Source organism: Felis catus, chromosome D4 (assembly GCF_018350175.1).
Source record: "Felis catus isolate Fca126 chromosome D4, F.catus_Fca126_mat1.0, whole genome shotgun sequence".
NCBI classification, from domain to species: domain Eukaryota; kingdom Metazoa; phylum Chordata; class Mammalia; order Carnivora; family Felidae; genus Felis; species Felis catus.
Window position 1 is genome coordinate 50,697,878 of NC_058380.1, and position 23,622 is coordinate 50,721,499.

At 40.4% G+C, this 23,622-nt stretch overlaps 1 protein-coding gene across 11 annotated transcripts in view; it reads right to left on the reverse strand.

Moving 5' to 3' along the window:
* The window catches only part of MOB3B (MOB kinase activator 3B), a 202,980-nt gene that overhangs the window by 168,993 nt on the left and 10,365 nt on the right, over positions 1-23,622 (reverse strand). Inside the window, exon 1 of one of the 11 annotated variants that reach the window (XM_045043696.1) lies at positions 14,785-15,369. The exons of the other annotated variants lie outside the window; for them this stretch is intronic. The gene's annotated coding sequence lies outside the window, so the exon portion shown is untranslated. Of the gene's footprint in view, positions 1-14,784; positions 15,370-23,622 lie in introns of those variants that run through there. 11 annotated transcript variants of the gene reach the window in all.

The following is a 23,622-nucleotide window of genomic DNA, read 5'->3' on the forward strand; positions in this document are numbered from 1 at the left end:
CTATCAAAATACCAACAGCATTTTTCACAGAACTAGAATAAACAATTCTAAAATTTGTGTGGAACCACAAAAGACCTCACATGGGCAAAGCAATATTTAAAAAGAACAAAACTTAAGGTATCACAATTCCAGATTTCAAGTTATATTACAAGGCAGTAGTGGGGCACCTGAGTGGCTCAATTGGTGGCTTAATCATCCAACTTCAGCTCAGGTCATGATCTCACGATTTGTGAGTTTGAGCCCTGGATTGGGCTCTGTGCTGATAGCTCAGAATCTAGAGCCTGCTTCGGATTCTGTGTCTCCCTCTCCCTCTCCCTCTCCCTTGCTCGCACTCTGTCTCTGTCTCTCAAAAATAAATGAACATTAAAGAGGCGCTTAGGTGGCTAAGCCAGTTAAGCGTCCAATTTTGGCTCAGGTCATGATCTCATGGTCCATGAGTTTGAGCCCTGTGTCGGGTTCTGTGTTGACAGCCCAGAGCCTGGAGCCTGCTTCAAATTCTGTATCTTCCTCTCTCTCTCTGCCCCTCCCCTGCTCGCACTCTCTCTCTGTCTCTCTCTTTCAAAGATAATGAATTAAACATTAAAAAAATTTTAATAAAAAAATAAATGAACATTTAAAAAAAATTTAAAAAAACAAGGCAGTAGCAATTAAAACAGTATAGTGCTGGCATTAAAACAGACACATAGTTCAAAAGAATAGAATAGAAAAGAAATCCCAGAAATAAACCCACAAATATAGGGTCAATCAATCTTCAACAAAGGAGGAATGAATATATGATGGGAAAAAGTCTCCTCAACAATGCTTTTGGGAAAACTGGACAGTTACATGCAAAAGAATCCAATGACCACTTTTTTACACCATGTACACACACACACACAAAAAAAAAAAAAACCTCAAAATAGATTAAAGACATAAATGTGAGACCTGAAGCCATAAAAAATCCTAGAGGAGAGCACAGGCAGTAATTTCTCTGACATTAGCCATAGCAACATTTTTCTAGATATGTCTCCTGAGGCGAGAGAAATATAAGCAAAAATAAGCTATTAGGACAACATCAAAATAAAAAGCTTCTGCACAGGGGCACCTAGGTGGCTCATTTGAGCATCTGACTCTTGATTTCGGCTCAGGTCATGATCCTAGGGTCGTGGGATCGAGCCCTGTGTTGAGCTCTGCACTGAACATGGAGCCTGCTTATGATCCTCTCTCTCTCCCCCTATCTGCCCCTCTCTCCTGTTCACACACTCTCTCTCTAACAAAAAATAAAAATAAAAAAGCTCCTGCATAGCAGAAGAAACAATCAGCAAAACTGAAAGGCAACTTATTGAATGGGGGAAATATTTACAAATTTGACATATTTGATGAAAGGATAGTATCCAAAATATAGAAAGAACTGATATAGCTTAACACCCAAAACACAAACAATCCAATTAAAAATGGACAGGGGTGCCTGGGTGGCTCAAGTCAGTTAAGTGTCTGACTCTTGGTTTTGGCCCAGGTCAGATCTCACGGTTTGGGAGTTCAAGCCCCATGTTGGACTCTGTGCTGATAGTGTGGAGCCTGCTTAGGATTCTCTCTCTCTACCCCCCTCTCTCTGCCCCTCTCCTGCTCACACTGTCTCTGTCTCTCTCAAAAAGAAATAGACTAAAAAAAATAAAGAAAAAATGGGCAGAAGACATGAACATTTTTCTAAAGCAGATATACAGATGGCCAACAGATACATGAAGAGATGCTCAACATCACTCATCATCAGGGAAATGCAAATCAAAACCACAATGAGATATCACCTCAGACCCATAAGAATGGCTAAAATAAAAAACAGAAAAAAAAACAAGTGTTGACGAGGATACAGAGAAAAAAGAACCCTCTTGTACCATTGGTGGGAATGTAAATGGGTGCAACCACTGTGGAAACCAGTATGGAGGTTCCTCAAAAAGTAAAAATAGGGGCACCTGGGTGGCTCAGTCAATTAAGCATCCAACTCTTGATTTTGGCTCAGGTTATGGTCTTGCAGTTTTGTGAGTTGGAGCCCTGCATCCAACTCTGCACTGACAGCACAAAGCCTGCCTGTGATTCTCCGTCTCTTTCTGCCCCTCCTCTGCTTGCACTTTCTGCCAAATAAATAAATAAACTAAAAAAAGAAAAAAGAAATACAATTGATATTTTAAGTTAAAAACAGAACTACCCTATGATCTGGTAATCACACTACTGGGTATTTACCCCCAAAATACAAAAATACTAATTCAAAGGGATACATGCACTCCTATGTTTACTGCAGCATTATTTACAATAGCCAAACTATGGAAGCAGCCTACGTGTCCACTAACAGATGATGGATAAAGAAGCTGTGGTATATATATAAATACAATGTAATATTTATTAGTCAGCCATAAAAAAAGAATGGAATCTTGCCATTTGCAACAACATAGATGGAGCTAGAGAGTATAATCCTGAATGAAATAAATCTGTCAGAGAAAGACAAATACCATATGATCTTCTTTTGTGAAATTTAAGAAATAAAACAAATGCACTTAGGGAAGAAAAAGAGAGACAGAGAGAGAGAGACAGACTGACAGACAGACAGACAAACCAAGAACAGATTCTTAACTAAAGAGAACAAACTGATGCTAGCAGAGGGGAGGGGGATAGATAGGTGTTGGGGATTAGAGAGTACACTTATCATGACAAAAATAAATAAATAAATAAATAAATAAATAAATAAATAAATAAAGATAATAGAAAGAGAGAGAAATGAGTGTAGCATACTTTTAGAACATTTCAGGTGGCTGCAATAATCCTGTCAGAATGAGACATATTTTCTGTCCAGAAACAGTCACCATCAATCAAACTGCTTAGTTCTAGAGAGTGGAGAAAAAGACGTAGATCAGCACAAACCACTCTTTTTTAATAATCTAGATTAGAAAGATAATTCCTTAAAGATTAATGCAGGCATTTTCACATTTACATGCACCTTTTATTTTGCATTGCTGCCTTTATTGCGTAGCTCCTTAAACTCCAGTCTGAGATACTTAACTGAAACAGTCTTATTTTCCTCACCTCAAATTGAGAGTCCTTGTAGTGAAGAAAAATGAATTCTGCAAGTGAGAGGTGAGAGTAGAGAGAGGGATGTTTAAGACATATTAAAAGCAAATAGCAGAGTATTTCTATAAAACTGAAAACCCTGCATATGCACAAATCTGTTTGTGTACATTGGTATGAGGAAGGAGAAAGGTGTGGAACCACACAAGGCAATCTGTGGAGGAAGTGGGAGGAAGGAAGTGAGCAGGAAAACTAGGGGAGAGATGATTAACTTGTCTTCACGTATCCTCACAATGTTCACACTTACTACAATGACTGTAAAATGTCACACTCTTTCTTTTACTGAACAGAAAAAGAAATGGAATAGAAAAAACTTGAAAAGAAAAACAGATGCCATGAATCTAAAACACAAAATCTTTTAAAAGTTGATTCAATATGCATTCCCTGAGTAAAGTACATCTTATAGCAAAGAAACAGTCTCTGAAGGCCCAGGTTTCTGACAGTCTGCCGGCCAACTGTTGCCCAAATGATCCCCAAGGTGGGGTCTACCTGAAGATTTTTGGAGAAGTAATTCATCTAATATCTAGCTCCATAAATAAGCATACCAGGGGGATTCAACCACTGACCAAAACTGCCTTTGGGAACTGGCCAGGCTTCCTGCTAGCAAATTGAGAGCAATTATTAATTGTATTTGGAGCAGAAAATAACTCTGGCTTCAGATCTGTTTGAGCTTGGCAGACTAAACTGCTATCATGAAACTGACAGACACGAGGAAATGAAGTGTAAAGCAAGCTTTCGGGGATACGTCTCCAGTATTGGATAGTCTGTATAGGTACTGCAGGAGCAGGAGCAAGGCTTTGGCCTTGGACACATCCCTTGAGCCCTGTGAGCTTCTACAAAATGGGGAGAAGTATTCCTTTCTTGCAGGTTACACAGAGAAATGAGTAAGATCCTATGTCCGAGTCATTCAACAGCCACACTGGCAAGCAGTAGACATATCAGGAAGGGAGCTATTATTACTCAATTATTCCAACACCCATTGATTAAGAGTGGGTTCTCTCTGCTCACTCTTTTAAGAGGATACATTTGTAATGGTACCCCTTTGATTCACACATGAGGAGATTTAATCGTTTGACAAAGTTTGGATCTTGTTAATATGCAAGCCATGATTCAATAGGTCTGCATGGGGTCAAGACGCTGCATTTCTCACAAACTGCCAGTGAGGCAGACGCTGCTGCTCTGTGTCCACAATCAGATTAGGCAGGCTCTAGAGTAAAATAGAAAGTAAAATAAAATGAAAGAAGCTGAGGGACACAGAACGGACTCTGAGGCAGGGTTAGCTACTCCGGCCCCGTGCCTGTGCTCATCGAGCACGCTTCCTTGGTATTAGAATTCTTCTCTTGTGCCACTGGGCTGTGATCTTGAGGGCAAGAAGCTGATCCTTATGGCTTCAGGTGTCTGCTGCACTCAATTTAGACAGTTCAGGTATGAGTTAATACATGAATGAAGGAATGAATACAAGAATATGGTGAATGAATGAAATTCAGGAGAATTGCTATTGGTTGATGTATAAAAATCTAAACGGGTTTGAACTCCGTATTTCTTAGTTACTGGGCCAGCTTCATATATTATTAATGTGGCTGGTGATAAGTACTTTATGGAGCTTGATATTCCAGCAGAAGAACCATCAGGAAAGATTAATCTTGGACATTCACTCTAGAAATGTAAAATTTCAAGAGTTCCCTTTACTGTAAAGAAAGATGCAGAATTCTTTTCTGCATCTCATGGAAGTCTGCCCTCAGGGAACAGGAACTACAGGTCCCAGGACCTCAATGGGACAACATCTCTTACAAATCAATCATGTTGGCAACATACTATTATAATTAGCATAGATTTCTCTTATAAGGCATGTAACAGCTTTATCCTTCTACATTACTCCAATTTACAGATTTTCTAAGTAGAATCATTAAAAACAAACAAAAAAATTCATTGCTTTTATAACTATAAAATATAGTGAGTTTTCCAACTGGAGTTTCACGTTGGCATCAGGTTGTGTAATCAAGTCATGTAGTCTTTACATGGTTAGTCTACTGCATGGACAACAGGAGGTTACGTTTGCCAAGTAAGCAACTATAGCAAAATCCAGTTTTACCGCTGGGGGTTAGAAACCCCTTTAAACTCAAAAGGACCACTGAAAACTTTCATTAGACAATACTAGGAAGCACTTATCCATATTCGATCTATTTATAAAGCATTCTTTTGACCAGAGCCTGAAGTTCTAATTCAGTCGGTCAGTTCAGGGCTTGTGTTCCTATGGCCCTTTCGTTGTAAATTGTGATACTATGCATAGAGACAGTACAATATTCACTTCTAAACTTTTCCAGATATGTTTTAAAATTTTAGTTCTGTAGCCTACATGTTTAAAGATATGCGTGTGTTTAGCTGTGGTACACCTTCTCAATAGAATAAAAGGACTCCAGTAAATACGGTGCATTACATTTGTAAGAGGGGAAACTGTGGATGGGTTTAAAAATTTAGCTCCGACTTAAGCCACTCCAGGTAGTTACAACATATTAGTGTTTGTCAACAAAGGAATCTACCTATTCTGAACTGAATCCTTCTCCTGGGAAGCCTGCAGGACATACTCCACACTCTCCCTAGGCTTCTGGGGAACTTTAAAATCATTCTTTAATTAACATTTTCAGCACCCCTATGGCCTCATTATGCTGTCATTATTAAATATTTTATTTTCTTGGTCCCAAGAGTTCTCAAAGCAAATACATGTTCCCCAGCAGTCATTTATGTTTTCTTACAGAAGAGTTGGTCTTTCATTCATGATATAAAACAAATGTTGATTAGGATGATGGTCAAGATGGACTAGGCTTTTTCCAAACATTGTTCTGTAAGCCAAGAAACTTAAATGGTTAGCCTTCTTCATAGAGTAAAAATATCTATGTAAAAAAAAAATCTAGGTAAAAGTAGTCAAAGTATATTCAGAGCAGCTTCCCAAAAAGGCATTCTCAGAAAATTTCCCTATTTAGAGCTCTCATAAAATGCCACTAGGGGCTTCATTCAGTTCCTACAACCTTCCTGGGGGTTACTATAAAGCCTAGTCATACCTTTTGACCCACAAGTTACTTCTGGGAATTTTTCCAAAGGAAAAATCATAGATGTGCACAAAGTTTGGATGTGATAAACCTACCTTGCTAAAAATAGATCAATCACAGAGCATCCATATAATGCAATTCTATAGAGACATTTTTAAAGCTTTAATATAATATCTGAAGATATGGAAATATTTATGATTTAATTTTACACATACACAAGTAGATAATAAAATAGCACATCTAAAATTATCTTAATTTTCCTAAAAAATACACACACATGTTTGACTGAAAAGAAATAAACTCGAAAATTAACAATAATTAGGTGGTAAGATAGGGTAATTTCAAATGTCTTCTTTGCATCTCCTGAATTTTCGTAGTTTTACTTTCTACACTAAATACGTATTACTTGAGTAATTAGAATATAAAATGTTTTCCTCATTTTTTTCTCTATAACATGAATATGAATACAGCCTTCCTACATGTGGAACTAAATAACCACTGAATTAGTAAGAAATAAATGAAAATAAATAAAGATCAATGGACATAAAGTTAACTTACTATATAGATTTGGCATTAACTTGTCATGCTTAAATAAATTCCTCCCAGGAGATTCTCTACCAACCATCTCCAGTTTCTACTAGCTGATTCTTTTTCTGAAACAGTTCAATAATTCTTAGAAATCCAAATGAAAATCCCAGACAAGGAAATAAAATGTGCAAAGGAAGCTGGCCTTGGCCATGTGCAGAGAGGTGGAAACCATGAATATGAATGGATGGGGGTTTGAGACAAGGGGATAATGAAAGAGGAAAATACTATTCAGATGACAGCTGCGATCTCCCTCCCCTGTCACTCCCTTCCCTCCCCCTCATCCCCCTCAGCCTTTATTCCCAGCTCCTAGGAAAGCTGTGGTGCTTGTAGCTTTCATGGTGTTCTCACCCTCCAAAAGCACAGAGGATAAAAGGCCACTGTGTTGAAAGCTTGTGCCTCATAGAGTAACAACAGTGCTAAAAGTGCTTAAGAATACGTGGTTACTTTTCATATCAATCACAGCCTTTGCCAAGCTACTCTCCAATCTACTGGGAGGTACAGGGTGAGCATTGTTTAATTGGCTTTGGGAATCTTATGAGCTGTGCTAGACCATTAATTAGAGGAGTTGCTAGAATAAGCGTGTGATGTGTGATGTCTGTGTTGGGAGGGGAAGGCTCGTTATGCTACAGGTTTGATAAAACATTAGCAAATGCATCTTTGGATAAACAAGAGAAAGTAGAAAAAGGTTAGAACTCACATCTTGGGAAAGGACCATTCAAGGCAGCAGTACCATAAGTCATCTTTCAGGTACTTAATCTCTTGGAATACAAATACCACTTAATAATGCCTAAATCATCTACTCTCAATGCCAGAGTTTTCCCATCTAGGCCAACAGAGAACACTGGTCTGTAGACCCTGTAGAATCAGGGTCTCATACACAAATGTGTTGAGCTGTCAGGCAGAGGAAGAGACAAAATAGTACTGCGGCTCAGGTATTATTTAAAGGGGGCAGGTCCTCAGTGCTAGCAGCTGTTGCTGATGTGGGTATAAAACCTAGTACTGCTGGATTTTCTGATTTTTAAAGAGTAACTGGAAATCCTAATTTTTTTTTTAATTTTTTTTCAACGTTTTTATTTATTTTTGGGACAGAGAGAGACAGAGCATGAACGGGGGAGGGGCAGAGAGAGAGGGAGACACAGAATCGGAAACAGGCTCCAGGCTCCGAGCCATCAGCCCAGAGCCTGACGCTGGGCTCGAACTCACGGACTGCGAGATCGTGACCTGACTGAAGTCGGATGCTTAACCGACTGCGCCACCCAGGCGCCCCAGGAAATCCTAATTTTTATGTGAAATCTCTGTGTTTCTAGAGGTTGACAACTAAAAAGAAAAATCGGTGCTTTCCATGAACAAATAAAACATCTCTGAGGCCCCAAATAGACTGCCAGGATGTAACCTCTGATTCAAAGAACAAGATCTTAACACAGGACTTTCAAAGTGCATGTTACCAAATTTATCTGTATATGCATCAATTACTATCCAGGAAGTGGGCTAGAAAAGAATCATGAACTTAAATTCTAAACTGTCTGACCAATTTACCCTAATCCAAGTTCCTAAATTCATTAAGGGATATGTTTTCCTTCTCTTATTAAAATATGAATAGTGTAATAGAGTTTTATGTAATTTAAAGATTTTACTCAAGGACTTAAATAGGCAAATGCATTTATTTTTATACCTCAGAGCTAATGCTAATAATTTATTTCTTTTATGTATGAAAAGACTAAGGAACAAAGTGAAATCACATCTAAGCCAGAGGATGAGACTAGAACCCAAAAACCCTGTCTCCTTATGATTCAACAGTCCAATAAGAACCTTCTTTAAAGGATGACTAAGGAAGCAAGCCTATTAACATGTTAGGTTCACAAAGCAAGTAATCATGTAAACAAATCATTATTCTAATAGGCGCAGCAAGATGAACTCAGGATCCTTATTTAAAGCACATGGATAGGAAATGTGTCAGGTTAGGACATCTTCATCAGTCTAATAACTGGAATATTAATCATATCTAATCCAACGTACATTTTCAGTTGAGTCACTGCATCATTCACTGTCCAATTTAACAGTTTCCTAGGACAGACACTTTAATATTTATTAATTTGCTTTCCACCCATGCCATTTCTCGTCAGAATGGCAACATCCGGTTTGTGAGGGAAATGAGTCATATTATGCCAGTATCCCACCTTCCAAGGGACAAGTTAAAGCAGGAAATGAATGGCTTTGTGTGTTTGTTTGTCAGTACAGGAAAACAGTGTATGCTAACACTGAAGGATCTTGAGGGCATAATTTTATTTTAGATATTGTTTACAACATTCAGAGCTGTCTTACATTGGATAGAATTATAATTTTGCCATTTTTACCTTGAACTGGTTCATAATTTACAGATATCTCGAAATATTTGTGAATTTTTCATCTGGAAATCAGCTTTTTAAGTAGTCTTATACAGACAGGTTCAACTTCGATTTCTGGCGTTTACACCTACCTTAACTGTGTCCTGTTCTTAAATATTGTGGCATACTTGACTAGACCTCAGAACTATTGAAAACTTCCAAATAACAATTGAAAAAAATCCCCCATTAACCAGAAATCCAGAACTGAGGTGCCAAAAAAGCCACTTTAATTGAGTCTGTTTGACCTTTAGTTTCTTTCTATGTCTCAAGTTCCCTCTACTGGGAAAATGGTGACTTTCTACCTGTAAGGTATCTTAGGGAAATGCAAAGTTGCTTTACCAAGCTGCCTTATTATGAAATTTATTGTTTCTGTTTTTTATTTTTATTTGAGAGAGAGAGAGAGAGAGAGAGAGAGAGAGAGAGAGAGAGAGAGAGAGAGAGAGCTGGGAGGTGCAGAGAGAGAGGGGGACAAGGGATCCGAAATGGGCTCCATGCTGACAACACAGAGTCTGATGTGGGGCTCGAACTCATGAACTCTGAGATCATGACCAGAGCAGAAGTCAGACACTCAATTGACTGAGCCACCCAGGGGCCCCTATTATGCAATTTAAATTAGAGAAAGCACGAACAGGTGTCCTTACCAAACAGATGAAGAGTCCTTGTTTAAAACTCTTTAGCAATATGATGTAAAAAAAATTTTTTTTAATGCTATTTATGAGATGAGGACTCCATGTTGAGCAAAGTAATATACTTCCAACAAGGGAAAATGTCAGAGAACTGACATTTTTGCTTTTTGCTTGACAAACACAGATGTTGCTGGACAAAAGGACATTTAAAAAATCCTTGACGCTCTTTCAGGAATCTAACCCTGTTTGTCCTTCACTCTTCTGCCACCAAGTTCAGCTCTCCTTATTTCTTCCAAATACATGCAATCCCTCTCCCTACTGATTAGGTAGGTCTTTGGTTTCTAGTCATCATTTGCTAAGCATAGTGCCATCAGCTCTATTGTCATACTTCATTACCTGCTATCAGAGCAAATTTGAAACCAAAGCAACCTTCATATCAACTGGTCCAGCCACATAGGACCTAGAACCGTGTTCATGGAGCCCCTGATCTGTGTCCCCTACGTACTAACAATACCAAAGAATATTTACACATTCCAATACCACTCTCTCTTCCTCATCCCAAACCCTCATTTTGGGATTTAATTTTCCTTCACTTTTTCCCTAAAGTCTAGAGACTAGACAATTACCTCTTTCGCTTATCATCCTACATTCAACATGTTACCTCTAAATAACTCAAAAACTATAGCATGTCCCACAATGGGTTAAAGGTAAGAATTGGATATCATTTAAAGAAACAAACAAAAACTCCCTTCAGCCACCTGAGGACTACTGGTAGACACTCCAGTCCTGAGATGGCCAAATACACATCAGCCTCCCCACATATCCACTCCTCCCCAGGTGCATGTCAGGGCAACCATCAGCCAGTCAGCCAGCGGCTCCTTCTGTCCTCAGCATCTTTCCTAATTCTGCCTCCCCAGGTGGCCACTCTGGATGGGTCAGACTTGGTTCTCCAGATGAGGAGGCCATGTCAGGTAGCCTCCAAACACTCAGTCCATCAGGATGTCAAATCTAAATGGTTACAGGCAGCGGAATCTTCAGTCTTTCTAAAGAGACTACCACATGAAGTGTGCACTAATCTTTTTTTCCCTGGCATCTAGCCTGAGCATTGGTATCAGCAATTCTAAAACATGCTGCCAGCCCTTCGTGACAAAGTTCTCTCTTGCCCTGGTCATCTCCCTACTGACTTCAGAGATCTGCCAACCCTCCCTTTCTTTGGAGGGAGGGGCAGTCCTCAAAACCTGAAGCGTGAGCTGATCAGTCACTTCAGTGAATGAGAAGTACTGACCCCACTGTTTCCCAATTCAGGGACTAAGGAGCTTGGGTAACTAACCTGCAGTAAAGCTGATGCATGTGTGGGGTCTAAGAACCAAAAGGAAAAAGGAGGACAGGGAAGGAGGGGCCGGGAGTGAAAAAAACTTCATCTCTTCTTTACAAGATATCTATATTTTACTACAGGAAAAATTGACTATGAATGTCAATCTCAGCAACTTTCAACTTCAAGTTTTTGTCATTTCCTTCCTCTGCTCCAATTCAGAGTCCAAGTGCCCTAAGAAGCCAAGACAAGACCAAGGCACAAGGCCTTCAACTCCTTTCACGTTAACAAGTTGTCTTAAGTGAAAATGCAAGCAGAGGCCAATGAGGCCCAGGGGGCCTTCACTCCGTTCTTTACCCTGGAAGAGGGTAATTCTGGGCTAAAAGGTGGTGGCCCTGCCTTCCTCCTTCAACCGTCTGTCAGCTCTCCAGTCTCTTCTTCTCACTTTGCCCCAGATTCTGAGTTGAGTGAGCCTTGCGAGAAATAGTGTTCAGGCCCCTGTAAAGTTTGGCTGTCTGATGGCACCAGAATCATAGGTGTGGTGGACCCTGTAATGTGCTGTGGCTCCCTTCAGGACTGAAGCATTCATTGCTGAGAGTGTTGGAGGCTGCCAGAGCCTCTGAGCTGAGTGTGTCCCCAGGAATTACACTTACAGACAGCTACCTCTCTGAGGGAACTTCTCTGCTGTGGTTTGGGCAGCCCACATCCAGTGACTGGCTGACGGACACAAAGACCCGACCTCCTTGCCTTAGTGTCATTCCAGCTTCAGAGCTGCCCCCATCAACCCCTCCTGCCTCAGAGTCTACCTCTCCCTCTGCCCAATTCTGCTGCCCTCATTTCCCTGCCAGGCGTTACCATAAGTAGTCTCCAGTAAGCCTCCTACGTGCAAATCTCAGCGTCTCAGAATCCGTTTCCCAGAGAACTAAACTGTGATCATCGGAAACGAGGCACAAATAGTGCTGCACTACCCTCTGCTCAACTTCAAATTCATACAGGGTTTGCTAACATCCCTAACTCTCACAGCAGCCACATGCAGACTTTGGTATGCAGTGGATGCATGAGGGCATGGCTGCCCACCAGTCCAGTTATAACAAGTATACTGCAGGATTTGTGCTGTAACTTAAATACATGCAGCCCTCAGTTGTGCACAGTTCTGACAGGCATGCATTTCCATGACCGTGGTTTGGTTAAATAATATCAGTCCCACAACAACCAGGTTCAGATTTCAGTTACCACAGAATATCATATTAGTAAGTGCGTGAAGTACAAGCCGGGCAGGTGACTCTTCAGTCCACAAATCAGTATGCAAATAGCAGGTGCACATCACTCACCAGTGACCAGTTGCATCGCTTCTTTCAAAGTCCATTGATGACTGATCACTGCATATCTAAGCAGGGCAGCAAGAGCTGGAGTGATGTTTGGCCACTGCAGGGATGGGAAGGTGGAGGAAGGACAACCAGAAAGCAGGATCCACTTGGCCAGATAGTGGTAAGTGGCAGGCTTCCTGTCCAGTGTCAGGGTCTTAGAAGGGTACTGGGGTATATTAACCATCCTTCTTCAAACACAGGAAAGGTGAGACCATTATCAAACCCTATATATTAGTTTCCTGTGGCTGCTGTCACAAATTACCTAAGCATAAACTTAGTGGCTTACGACAACAAAAATGTATTAGTTTACAGCTTGTAGGTCAGAAGCCTAAAATGGGTGGCAGGGCTGTCTTCCTTCTGGAGGCTCTATGGGAGAATCCATTTCTTTGCCTTTTCCAGTTTCCGGAGGCTACCTACATTCCCTGACTCATGGGCCCACCTTCCTCCAACCTCTACTTCAGCCCTTGCATCTTCTCAGACCCTCACCTGCCTCCTCCCTCTGATTACATTGGGCCCACCCTGATCCTCCAGGATAACAGCCCTATCTCAGTGTCTTTACGGTAACCACCCATGCAAAGTCCCTTTTGTCATGTAAGGTAAAATATTCACAGGTTCTAGAGATTTGAATGTGGACATTTGGGGGGGGGCATTATTTTCCCTACCATCCCCCATCAGGCATTTCCATATGGTTGTGCCCTCCTGGATAGTGACCCCCATTTGTCCACTGGACAGGCAAAGCTGCCTGCAAACATCTGTGTCTATATCTGGATCCCCTGAGAAAGGGCAAGAACAAAGAAATGATGTAGCCTGGTGTTCCTGATCCTAAATCAGCTTTGCCCAAAGGCTGCTCAAGCCTCTAGGTATATATTCTACATCAAACAGTATCACTTTCCAGTACCTTTGGGGAATACAGAATTCATACTCTCCTCCTTGGACACTCATAGATTCATGCTGGCATTTCAAAGGTCTTGAGGAGTCCTCCAGTAAAGAAACATACTTAGCTTGTTTAATCCTGAATTTTCTCAACTTACTTTTCACATCACATTTCATGGAACACTTCAGGAATGATGCACTAGATTGTCCTCAGACTCAGGCCAACACAATGGAGGCAGCAGTCTGCATGCCACTCCAGCTCGTCTTCAGAGCCAAACGCTGGAGGCCCTCCTGCCTTGCGGGAGTGGTTCTTGTCCTGCACCAGCCTTCAGGTGCACTTTGGCAAACTCAGGACCTACTTACTGACCCAAACACAAAGTATGTGAAGTGACATATTGTTCGGATGTCTCATTTCTGCCTGGAGATTCATTTCCTGGAGAGTTAAGTTTTGTTTTGTTTTTATTTCTTCTTCTCTTTTCCCTCTCTTTGACTCTGGCTCTCAAAACTGAATGGGAAAAAAATGAGCAGGAAATGGCATGTCACCAAATACTCTTTGGGAGGGTTTCGTTTCCCTCCCTTACCTGTAAAGTCAAGTACTTGGGCAGATTGCCACATGAAAACTAAAACATTCTCTTCTCTCAGCAAATGGTTTCTATTGTCAAAACAGAAAAGACAGAGCATGTTCATCGCCTTATTGCTGGTGTGTTCTGGGCTATAACACTGGAACTCTACTGCACGGATCTTTGATTCACTGTGGTCTTTCTCAGGAATCACCAGAAGTTTGGGAGATACCACAGAATCTCAGAGTCAGAAGGAAACTCAGGGATCATGCATTTGATTTTCTTCTGGAATCCTGGAATCTTCCTTCAACATCTCTATTAAGAGGCTCTTCATTTATGTTTCACACATTTTACAACTGTCACCTACCTTTCAGCTACTACTCATCTGAACAAATGCACTGTAGTAGAGGGTTCCAGCCCACACCAGACTACGTGTCCCCTCTGCATGTCCAAGATGACCTCTCTCATCTATCTACATCTTCCATAGTAATAATAATAAAATTTACTGAATGCTAACCACAGGGTAGGCACTATGCCAGCCCTTTTAATTAGGTCATATGACCACAGTCTTATGATGTAATATTGCTACTTGATAGACAAACAAAACACAAAACTATTTACTGAGGCTTTTGCTGCATTAACTGATATTATTTACTGAGTGTTTTCCACATTTCAGACGCTTAAAGAGCTAAGCACTTTACATTTGTATCATCCTGTCTATGAATCGGCGTTAAGGTTTATCTTTTGCAGATAAAGAAACTGAGGCTTCCACCAGGTAAGACATTCACCCATGGTCACACAGCCAGTGAGAGGCAGAACTGGGATCCAAACCTACAAGTATCTTCTGCTTATCCTTCGCTGCCTACTTCTCCCTCTTGTCTTTCCAGCCAGAGGGGTTCTCTGTAAGTCTGTGAATTCACGGAGTACTTACTCAGCATCCCAGTCTTGTCACTTGCATATTCTGCATGGTGCTTAGTTTCTCCTCACTGGGCATGTCTTCTACTACTTGGCATTCTTTAGCATGCTGCTCATAACACAGGCTCTATAAACATAAACTGCTTTAGAATAAGTCAGCTTACAGCAACCAGGACTGGAAAAACAAATAAACAGTTTTTTGATGAAGAGTTTCCAGGTCTCAGTTGATTCCTTCGTTGTTTTAGGAAGCAGCTATGCAGAGGGGTTCAGTATGAGGGATTAAAGTAAATACTTTGTCCCGTGGCTCTTGTTTTGACAGCGACCATGGAAGCAGATGATCGTTAGGCTGAGTCCCCCCAGATCTACTGGTGAGGTTGAAAGCATCTGTGAGTCAGAGTTGAATCTCCAGTTTCTAGAAAGCATCTGACACATAGTAGGCACTCAACAAATATCTTTTGAATAACAACCAGTTACAAAGTCATGTGCTACAGATTCAGCATTTAGAAATGATAATCTCCTTGGGAATGTAAGCTGGTGCAGCCACTCTGGAAAACACTATGGAGGTTCCTTAAAAAACTAAAAATAGAACTACCCTACAACCCAGAAATTGCACCACTAGGTATTTATACAAGGGATACAGGTGTGCTGTTTCGAAGGGACACATGCACCCCCATATTTATAGCAGCACTATCAACAATAGCCAAAGTATGGAAAGAGCCTAAATGTCCATTGATGGATGAATGAATGGATAAGAAGATGTGGTGTATATATACAATGGAGTATTTCTCGGCAATCAAAAAGAATGAAATCTTGCCATTTGCAACTACATGGATGGAACTGGAGGGTATTATGCTAAGTGAAATTAGTCAGTCAGAGAAAGACAAATATCATATGACTTCACTCATATAAGGACTTTAAGAGAAAAAACAGATGAACATAAGGGAAGGGAAACAAAAATAATATAAAACAGGGAGGGGGACAAAACAGAAGAGAATCATAAATATGGAGAACAAACAGAGGGTTACTGGAGGGGTGTGGGAGGGGGGATGGGCTAAATGGGTAAGGGGCACTAAGGAATCTATTCCTGAAATCATTGTTGCACTATATGCTAACTAATTTGGATGTAAATTAAAAAAAATAAAATAAAAAATAAAATAAAATGAGCTTTAAAAAAAAGGAATGATAATCTCCTTTCACCTCTGAAGTGATTCTTAGAAATCATTCATCCAGAACATGATAATACTCAAGACATTTATTTTCACTTAAATAATAGTATAACTTCAATAATAAAAATAAAAAAATAAGTTTAAGAAAAACTGTAAAATGAAATCTTACAGAGTCTCTTGGTGATAAAGTAAAATGCTGTTTGCAAACTTAGTATGCTTGATGTACGATTAGTGCCCAGTGTAGTATTAGCTGTGAATGATACTGAAGGACCTTCCACATGTTGGTCCCCATGGGAAATAAGTGCTATGGGTTCTGAGTTTTAAAGAAGGCTAATGACAGTATCTTTCTACAAAAATATATTTCTTGTATGGAAAGCATGCTTTTTTTTTAAAGCCATCAAATTAATAATGTCTCTTATTTGCATAACCTTAAAAAAAAAAAGGCCAAAACTCTTATTTCGACAGTACTTCTTCTGCTCTTCAGTAAAAAAGAAAATAACCCTATTAGAAAGCTGTTTATGGCTTTGAGAACTCCAGTTCTGTTCAAATGGATTGCAGAAAATCTTTACTGAGTATCTACAATGTGTGTCACTCATCCTGCCAGCCCAACTCCTCCTCCCGTTCATACCACTGCCAACACACTTTGACTGCTGGTCTATTTCTCCAATTGTATCAGCAGCATGGCAGAGACGGGCTAGCTGTTGATCACTATAGTCCCTCCTCTTCCTGGGCACACAGCTGGGCTAAATTTCCTGGCGTCCCTTGCACTCAGCTGGGACTATGACTATGTGACTAAGTTCCCACCGACAGGATGTGGCTGGAAGTAATATGTGCCCCTCCAAGACTGGCTCATACAATGCCCCATGCACACCCCTCTGGCTCTTGCCATTTTGTCCCAGCTTGATGAAGATAAGCTGTGAAACCTTGAAAGCTACATCGAAGATAGCAAAGTCACAGGATAAGGGTTTCTGTGTCCCCGACCACTGCTTGGAAAAAAGCCAACCATTGCTCAAGTACCTCTGTTCTAAGCTTTACGTGAGAAAAAATGCTTCCGCCATGTTTGATCCATTCTTCTTTCTTTGGACGTGTTTGTTAAAGTAGGTAGCATCTGGAAGGCCTGAGATTTTTGCAAAACTATGAAATACTGATAGATTATTTATAAGATAGTGAATACACTCATTGTATGCCAAATCAGACACTGGCTCATAAAATAACTAAATAATATAGAACTAAGGTATCATTGCAGACAAGGTTCTACTGTAGATAAACCATCACAGGTGCCAAAAGTTTAAGAAAGATGTTGCTGAAAACCTTGAAATATAGAATTTTCATTTTTCAATTTTTCTGTGACACGAGAAAAGTCTGCTATGGCTTGATTTCAGTGACAAGAACATCTTGATCTAGACTGTTAAGCACCAGTGTTTCGAAGGATAGCTTATGCCAGAGCATTCATGCACATAGACATTTCTGAGAATTAGATATTTCTGAGACCTTATTAAAAAACCAAACTGGTGAGAATTGTGGACAACTGGTGGAGTTGTGAGCTATAGGCTTTCATCTAGGTTTAGTAAATGACAGATTAGGACCGCTTTCTTACCTTCATTCAGAATTGTATGATTATATTCCGTTATGATTTGACCACAGATAGCAATCTACAGTTTAAACTGATCATAAAAACACATTACTTTATTTAAATGTCAAAATGCACAGGAATATATATTTGTTCTGTGTACACATAGGATATGTATCAGGAGACACTCTCAGACATTTTAGCCTAAAGTGAAACCTGAGAAACTGAAGCTTCAACCACAACCAAAGTCCAATTAACTAAATTATTTATTTTGTTGTTCTAAGTGTAAGGGACCTAACCTGGTTTAAGGCCATCAAGTTAAAGATGTAATGCCAAAGAGGATTACTTACTGTTTATCAAAAAACTGTCCCACTAATTCAGTAAAGACCGTATAAACAATGGGTAATCAATGGCACTTTTGGAAAACTGCCTTTGGTGATCACAGATATTTGCCTGGGCCCCAGTGTATCCCAAGTAACTGACTAAAAACATCTCTCAAATCAGTCTGATTCCTCCATCTCCACTGCCCCTACTTTTATCTAGGCCACTACAGTTCTTACCTAACATGCCAGATGTCTACTCTCAACCTGGCTTCCTTGCTTCCGCTCTTGCCTATTCTCCAAATGGTACCCCCACCCCCCTGCCCACCAAGCGGTGCCCAAAGCAGTGTCTTTAAAGCACATATCACATTACACCACTCTCTGGCTTAAAATGATTTCATGGGTCTTCACTGGTCTTAGAATGGAATTGGAACTCCCACCTGGCCTGCCATGCCATATCCAATCCAAATCTATCATTGTACCAATCTCCCCCCTTCCCTTCACTCCAATCCAACTAATCTCCTTTGTGTTCCTTGAATATCCCACATTGTTTTCAGGGATTTTGAACTTCTAGTTTTCTCTGCCTGAAATGTTCTCCTTCTAGCTCTTTACATTGCTGACTTCAAGTCTCAGTTCAGCCATCACCTCCCCCAATCACCCTCTCTCTTGCCCTGCCAATTTCCTTCATAGCACTTAATAACACTCTATAATTTTATTCTCTATTGTCTGGAAATTTAGACACTCTATGAGGATGTGAACTTCACTTTTTTTATTTTTTATTACCTTGTTTCAGGTATCACACCCTTAGAGATGGAGGTTGAATGGATGAAATGCACAGGGAATGGATAATTTCAGCATTCTTTGTCCCAGTGACTGTCCATGGCAAATTGTAGTATCACATGTGTCAATAAGTGTTCCTGCCCTGTCCCGGCAGGGATAGCTATAAAGTAATCCCAATTTCTGCTCTCCTAGGAATATAAAGATGTTTTAGTTCTGGGGCCAACCCTTTCCACAGCCCTTTCCACACAGTGAGTCTTACTGTTAAATGAAAAATGCCCAAGTGTGCAAAACTGATCATTCCAAGAGGATATGTCTTAATATTTCATTATCTATGACATCGCACAAGGCTATCCTGGCTTTGAATTTTAAGCTATCTAACCTATGAAGAAGCTCTTTCAGGAGAAACAAGAGTCATTTCAACACAGAGTAAACTACCAGCCACTTCCTTGGATTCCCACATCTAGGGCCATCACCCTTAGAGTTTGTTGTATAGCAAATCAAACCCACATCTATGTGGAAATCCAGTGCATACTTCACTTTGGTTTATGGCACTGGGTCAATCTGACAGAATAGCTTGTTTTCCCAGTTCTGACTAACTGGAGGAGAGTCATGCCTACAAATCGGTTTTCCAGACGTTCCTCTTTACATATAATAGGAAATGCAGGATTGGATCCGGGCAGGAGCTCTGGAAATGTCAGGGCAGTCTCTTCACACTGAACAAACGTCCCCGAGAGTGCCAACATTCTCTAGTGAACACACTTTTCCCCATTTTGAGCCATGGTGAAGACATGCTATCCCAATCCAGCTGAACTAAAGAAATCCATTCTGTAACTCAACATGAGAAAACTCATTAAGCCCCTATGGAATGGCTGCCAAGAAACTTCACACTAGCAATGTGACATCTGCCTACACATAGGGAGGTTACAAGAATCACCCTTGCAATGCATGTGGTGGTAGTTACTCCTATAAGGAGGTTGCTGGGGTCTTTACCAAAGAAATTCCATAGCGGTCGCTTCTTGAAAGCCCATGGGAGAAATGCCCCCCAGGACTCAGTACCAAGAAAAGCTTTGTTTCTTCTGAGGATTTAGCTTTGCTGATGGTTTTATCTTTTGGTTTACTTTAACAGATAACATTTCCTCTTTGCTTCTAGAAAGCCCAAGGAAGGTTTGCAACCCTCTGCACTAATGACATTGGAGATCATGACATGCATTCTTATGTTCCTCTTGTTTTCTTACACATGTTTTCCCTCAACTTTGACTTCTTTAAATACTTTTTATTCTCTCGTATTATATATACATTTTTTATAAGCTGCTTCAAATCCTTTTGGGAAGGAAATAGGCTATTAATGCATAGATACACACAGTAGATTTTACACTAAACCTTTTTACAACCCTAGATCCTGTAAAAACACAATATGGCCTCAGACAGACCTGGGATTAAACCTGATTTTGTATATTTCTAGCTGTGTTAGCTTGGGTAGGCCACTTAGTATTTCCAAGCTTCCATTTCCTCCTCTTTAAATTAAGAATAATAACATCTACATTGTATTGTGGCTGTGAGAAATAATGATAATTTATATAAACAGCTGATACTTAGCAACTGCTAAATAGTTTCTCCTATTATCAATAATAACTATGTAGATTGTTACCAGAAAATACCTAAAGGCAATGTCTGGAAGACACAGGGACACAGACACATGGAGGATGTTATATAACTATGCCGGCAGAGACTGGAGCAATGCATCGGCAAGACAACGGACATAAAGAATTACCAGCAATCACCAGAAGCTGGAAGATGTAAGAAAAGATCCTTCCCTAGAAGCTCTGCGGGGAAAATGGCCATGATGACATTTTTGATTTTAGACTTCTAGACTCCCGAACTGTGAGAGAATAAATCTGTTATTTTAAACCATGCTATTTGGGAAATTTTGTTATGGTAGTCTTGGGAAACAAATACATCTCTCAGCTTCTATAGCCCCAAATGGTAGAAGTGAAATTAACCAAACCAACTTCCAATCCAGCTGACATCTCCCAAAGTCTCACAGACACATACCTGGCCACAGGATGTATTTCATGGAAGGCATATGCTAGAAGAGCATAAAGACTTTGACCTGAGGCTTAAATGAGTTAATTTCCCTCTCAAACCTTCAAATAGCTCATCTGTACAATGGGATTAGGTCTAGATCAATGATGGCAAATACATTATAATTGGGAATGGCTGCCTGAGAGCACTGTGTTGAGAAGGATTATAAGGAGTCATCTGGGCAAAGAGGCAGAGACACTTTAACAGTCAAAATACTCCATCTTCATGCTCCCCATGCCTCTGTGACCATCCTTGTCAGTTTCCTCTTCCAGTGCCTACTCTTTAAACAGAGGTGATTCTTAGGATTCAGATAATGGCTCATACTTCTTTTCCCACATGTTCTCTTTAGACAAACCAACTAATTCTTAAGGTCTTAAATGATCACTTATAGCTTCTGCTCATACTTTTAAATCTCTCTCTCCAGCCTGGATCAATCTCCTATCCTCATTTAGTCCCACACATCCAAATGCTAGATGGACATGTCCATGTAGCTATCTCACGGACAACTCAAAGCAACTCATTTATAATAAAACTCACCAGTTGCTCCCCTAAGCTTGCTCTTCCTCTCATATACTATCTCTTAGTCAGCAGTACAACCATATACCTAGTAAGAAAACTGGGCTCTTTCCTGGACTATTTCCTCTTTCTTACCCCTTGATTCCCAATCAATCATCAAGACATCCCAATCTTACCTCCTAGATAATTCCCTTCTGTATTTACTATCACTGTCCTAATTCAAAGTTCCACCAGTTCTTGCCTTTCAAGATTCCCCTCAGGTAGCACTGCCTCCAGATACCTCTGCATCTGTGTTTTCTGCCCTTGAATCTCTGGAATCTGGCATTGTGTCTAACATGTAGGCAACAGATGATGATAACGACAATGACAATGATGACGACAATGATGATAAGGATCATTTGTTTACCACTTGCTATGTACAAGGCACCATTCTCAGCAATTTTTATATCCACAGCCACTTTCTATGGTAGGTTCTCATCCCTATTTAGAGACAAAGTACAGAAAGTTTAAGTGACTTTCTCAGAGTTACACAGTTCTACCAAGAGGATAAACGGATCTGAAATTCAATTTAAATTAAAATACACTCATAAGGGAAAATAGTGAAACACATACCTATTCGTTCAATAAATTTTTATTGAACACACACTATGTGGTGAGCACTGGAGGCACAAATAAATGAATACATAAACACATTAACTACAGACATGGGGAAAATCTCTCAGGAAATTCATTCATTTCTCTAGACCAGAACTGACCCAGGATTCTGGGAAACGAGTTATTATCCATAGAATTCTAGGTAACTTTGAGAAATACTAGGGGTGGCAGACTGAACTCAGGGTTTCCTCCTCTAGTATCGCCTTCCCCACAGAGCTGAGAAGCCCTTGTGAAGTACCAGAAAAAGCTTCAGTTATGGCCTCCATTCCTGCCTCACAGCAGTGCCAGCCTCCAGCCTCCTCAATCCCCTCTTCTTTGACTGCAAGAGGGCTGCTCCTCTCAGTCGAGGCAGAGAGAAGCAAGTTCTCTGCAAGCTGGTAAAGGCTTATTACTTTGACAGCGTTGGGTCAGAGGACCTATGTCAATCTGACTTTGCCAAGTAGCACTGTGACCTTGGGCAAGTCACTTCACCCGTCTGACCCCAGAAGCCTATCTCTAAGTGTCCTTCCAACCCTACATTCTATGATTTAGAGTATATACTTCAGAGCCTACTAAGGGCAGGGATCTTGGCAATAAGAGACCCTTCCCCTATCCCCCTTGGCTACAACAGATTATTCCTGGACACTACCTGCAAAACCAAGCATTGCTCAGACACTAAAGAAATCCTAAAATTTGGGGTATGTGATTATTCTGTCAGTCTAAGAAAAGTCCACTTAAGTTTTCCCATAATAATGCCTTTCTTTGTTATTCATAAATGTCAGGAAACCTATGACCACATGCAACCTGACAGCAAGTAAAAGAAGACCTTCTCCTCATCTCTGCAATGGCAACTGCTTTTTAAAATATCTATCCAAGACAAGAGGACCTCTCTGTCCATCACATTACTCCACTCTTGCCATTTCTTCCCAGACTACAGGCAGTCTTGGATGTGGTCTGGGAAGAAATCCACATTTACCCAGTGAGTAAAGGGGAGGATTATTCTGGAAGGTGACAACTCTCATCTGAAATGTTTACTACCATCTTGGAAGTGAAAGCCCCATTAGGGTTTGAATGGACCAAGTGAAACAAGGATACAGGTGGAAACTGTTCTGGTAATCCCAAAACTGAGGGTAGGTTTTACTGATGGTGAATACTTATTTACTTACACATTTATTTCACATGGTAAATTTCTTTTTATCAGGGATCATTTTGTAAGGGCTAAAATTGTTTCTGTGCAGAAGTTACTACATGCATCATCTACAGCTGGACTATAAAAGAGATCCAAGGATAAGTCTTTCCAAAGAGCTTCTTTAAGGGTGATATGATAAAAACAAAAACAAACAAAAAGAAAACAAACAAACAAAAAAAGCTATGGGGAGCATCTAATACAAAGAAGTGGCAATACTGGAGGAAAGAGGGGGAAGGAATGATCTTGAGCCTCTCAGCAGTTTTGCTTACATGGCAAACGAGCAAATCATAAGAAATCACAAGGCAGTATTTTGTTCAACAAACATTTAGTGTCTTTACGCAAGAGATGCCATGAATACAAGACTGAATAACTGCCTGGAGGCTTAGATATGTGAGTCACCCAAACGACTTAAAACTATGTGATCCCACTAGACTAGAGGTATGGCTGTGCTCGTGACCTAACCAGCCACGGGGAATCCCAGAAAAAGAAGTGGAGGTTTGAGTCGCTACCCACCATTCTGTGGACTTCTCAATTTTCCCAACACCCGACATTGTCCTCCCAAATCCCTAACTGAACCACCAAATGATTTCCCTGTCAT